The sequence below is a fragment of the Gavialis gangeticus genome, unplaced genomic scaffold, assembly GCF_001723915.1.
Source record: "Gavialis gangeticus isolate Ggan-Ray unplaced genomic scaffold, GavGan_comp1, whole genome shotgun sequence".
NCBI lineage: Eukaryota > Metazoa > Chordata > Crocodylia > Gavialidae > Gavialis > Gavialis gangeticus.
The window spans coordinates 3,716,258-3,718,885 of record NW_017728996.1 but is presented as its reverse complement, the minus strand read 5'-3'; the positions used below and the strand labels follow the sequence as shown (position 1 = coordinate 3,718,885).

At 61.1% G+C, this 2,628-nt stretch overlaps 1 protein-coding gene across 1 annotated transcript in view; it reads right to left on the bottom strand.

Moving 5' to 3' along the window:
- Positions 1-2,628, bottom strand: part of CLN6 (ceroid-lipofuscinosis, neuronal 6, late infantile, variant) — a 17,940-nt gene that overhangs the window by 14,989 nt on the left and 323 nt on the right. The window lies entirely within an intron of this gene.

The window sequence follows — 2,628 nt, the reverse complement described above, 5'->3', positions numbered from 1 at the left end:
GGCGGTGCGGGGCGCTCCCAGCCTCCGTGATCGCGGCGGCCCGCGGGATGCGCCCAGTCTGGGGGGGCTCGTGTCTCGCTGGGTGCCCCGGGCAGCCGGGGCAGGAGGCTGCCTGAGGCTATGCAGTCTGTTGGGGGCTGGAGTCTAGCTGGGGGCTCCAGGTTTATCTCGGGCGTAGCCAGGGTGCTTTTGAGTCTCTGCGGGGGCCTCGAGTCTGTCTGGGGGGCCGGAGTGCGTCGGGGTGCCTCGTGTCCTTGTGGCCGGCCTCAAGTGTACAAAGCTCAAGACGCGCTGCTCTAGAGAGCCCGATGTGCCGACCCTTCAGGCTGGGGCACTGGCCCGGGGGCTTGTTTCGTGGCCACCGCGACTGCTTCCAGACGGGACCGGCAGGGAGGGCGGTGGCCGCTGATTGAGACACCGGAGCGGCGAGAGCGAAGCCGCAGGAAGCGCCTGGGTGTTTCTTCGCAAAGGGCTTCGAATGCCTCACGACGCCTGTGCCGCCCGCAGCCGCTGCGTGCCTGGCGGGTCTCACACGGTGCCTCGAGCGCAGGGCTGGGCTCCAGGCTGCGGGGGAGAGCACGGCTGAGCACGGCCTCTCCTCGCGTTGCCACATGGCCCTGTCCTGCTGCTGGATGGACACGGCCCTGCCGGCCTGGGAAGCTGGTGTCGAGCTCCAGGAGGAAACTGGAAGGAGCAGGGGAAACGCTGGGCCTCGCACAGGCTGACGCGTGACGCATTTGCGATGCTTTTCTTTGCAACCAGCCGGGTTTGAGGGGAGTCACCCCCACTCCGCGCAGCTGGACGGGGCTCTCAGGGCCAGCCCAGCCTCACTAGGTCCCCGTCGTCCGTACCGTGCTCCCTATGGAGCTCCCTGCAGGCCTGGCATCTCGGGCATGAGCCAGCTTGGGATCTACGCCCGGGAGGTGCTGGGATTACGGCTTAGCAGACGTAATCCCCTGAGCTCCTGCCCTGCCCCCCAAGGAAAGCCGGACGGATTATGCTCCTGGCAGCCCCTCTTCAAACACAGCCACATAATCCTGGCTATTTTTGAAAGGAGGGACAGGCCTCATTTTATTAGAGTTATTATTTTATTACAGACTCCTGACTGATGGGAGAGGGTGGGGCAGCGGTTGGCGAGTCGAAAGGCTCCGCCACAGACTTCCCGTGCGACCTAAAGCAAGTCACTTAATTCAAAGCGCTTTGCTTTCCCCATCTCTGGAATGAGGCCCGGGGGATGCCTGAGGGCGGGGACCAGAAGGCACCACGGGGCCTCGGGGGAAGTGCCGGAGAAGAGAGGAGGCCGGCGCTGAGGGCAGCACCCCCGGTGCATACCCTTCTCCCCATTCTGCACATGTCAGAGACAACAGAGGTCCTCAAGAGCTGCCCTGGAGCCCAGGGGGCTGTACCGTGGCCCATGTGCGTGACCATTCAAGGCCGGTCCTGTGCAGTTCGGCTGCTTGGAGCTGCCTGGGCATGGACTCGCTCTCCTTCTGCTCTGTTGTTGCCCATTTTGGCTGCTGTCTTTGGCCAAATCAGGCTGCTGGACCCATTCATAATGGATGGGCTCCCTTGGAGGGATGTTTCCACTGGGGGCACCGGCTCTCGTTGCATGACTTCAGATTAACTATTCATTTCGCTGTTACTGTATCTGCTTTAAAACAATGGCACCTAACAGACAGGGGTACAATTAGTGTATCGCTTTACTGACCGTTCATATCAAATAACTAGTTGCTACAAGCGCCTCTCGGAAAGGGCTTCAGAAGGAGATGTTTGAGACAAGAAAAGGGGAGACGGGGAAGCAGATGGGTTACAGGGAAGCTGAGCCAAGCTCCTTGTAGCTGCTCAGGGTTGCACAGCTCACCTGTAGAGGACGGGGCTTCTGGGCTCTTCCCAGCTAAGTCACTGATAATTCTCGCTGCCTCAGAGGGTGAGTGCAATTGGTCACAACTAAATGTACTGTGCATTGGCTTAATGCACAGTAAGCGATTTTTGGCAGGTGTCTACACGTGCAGAGATCTGCTACTAAATGTAGGGCTGGGTCCCTCCAGCCCTGCCTTGTCCCCCGAGTGGAAGGGCAGACCCGGCACTAAAGTCAGTGCCCGGTCGCATCCACACGTGCGTTTCTGTGCTTTAACTAATCGTGACCAAATTTGATGCCTGCATTTGCAGGTATCAAATTTAATTGTGATTAGCCTAGCTTAGTGCGCAGTAAGGGCACGCATGTGTAGACGCACGCTTGTACTGCGCAGTAAAGTAGATGAGGCGCATTCACATGTCTCGTGTGGACGGGGGTGAGCTGAGCTGAGCCTGGGACGCTGGTGCCCAGGGGCCAGGAGGGGGTCAAGGCAAGGTGCCCTTTCTCCAAGCTGCTCTGCTCCCAGGGCAGGCGTGTGCACGTGTGCGTGCATGTGCATGTATGTGTGTGTGCGTATATGCATGTGTGCGCGTGCACGTATACGTGAGTTCACGCGTGTGCATGTGCGCGTGCGCGCGGGTCCCCTGCTGGCGGCCCCGGAACGCGGGCCTCCGGCCGCTGTTTCCCGCCGGGCCGTGCTCGGGGGCGGGGCCGGCGCGGCCACTTCCGGTTCCGTTTCCGGAGTCGGCAGCCGCGGCGCTGGGGGGAGGGGT